Source organism: Arachis duranensis, chromosome 2 (assembly GCF_000817695.3).
Source record: "Arachis duranensis cultivar V14167 chromosome 2, aradu.V14167.gnm2.J7QH, whole genome shotgun sequence".
NCBI classification, from domain to species: Eukaryota; Viridiplantae; Streptophyta; class Magnoliopsida; order Fabales; family Fabaceae; genus Arachis; species Arachis duranensis.
In genome coordinates this window covers 42,522,477-42,523,180 of record NC_029773.3, presented here as the reverse complement: position 1 = coordinate 42,523,180, position 704 = coordinate 42,522,477, and positions in this window count along the sequence as shown.

Genomic DNA, 704 nt, shown 5'->3' with positions numbered 1-704 from the left:
AACGGAATCTTTATTTCGAGAGTCCTGAGATAGTCTGCAAAGCGGGGAAATTGCTTATCCTGTTCCGCTTGGCGGGGTTTTTGAGGATAAGGCATTTTGGCTTTGTATTCCTCAACCTTAGTTGCTGTAGGTTTATTACCTGTTGAAGTGGGTTGGGAAGCCTTTTTAGAGGGGTTGTCATCAGCACTTGTATGTGACTGATCCCCTACTGGCATTTGGATGCCAGGGGTGGAAGCTGGAGTGGCGTTAGATGCCATCTCCTCATTTGTCACTGGCGTCTGAACGCCAGAACCATGTTCCCTTTGGGCGTTCAACGCCGGATCCATGCTTGTTTCTGGCGTTGAACGCCAGGAATGAGCATGGTCTGGGCGTTCAGCGCCAGCATCATTCCTCTCTGGGCTCTGATTGTCCTCAGAGGGATTTTGAGTAAACATCTGTTCATTTCTTGGCTTCCTGCTGCTTTGAAGTGAGGTATTTAATGTTTTCCCACTTCTTAGTTGAACTGCTTGGCATTCTTCTGCTATTTGTTTTGACAGTTGCTTTTCTGTCTGCTTTAATTGCACTTCCATATTTCTGTTGGCCATTCTTGTTTCCTGTAATATTTCCTTGAATTCGGCTAGCTGCTGAGTTAGAAAGTCTAATTGTTGATTGAATTCATTAGCCTGATCCACAGGACTGAGTTCAGCAGTTACTGTTTTAGCTTC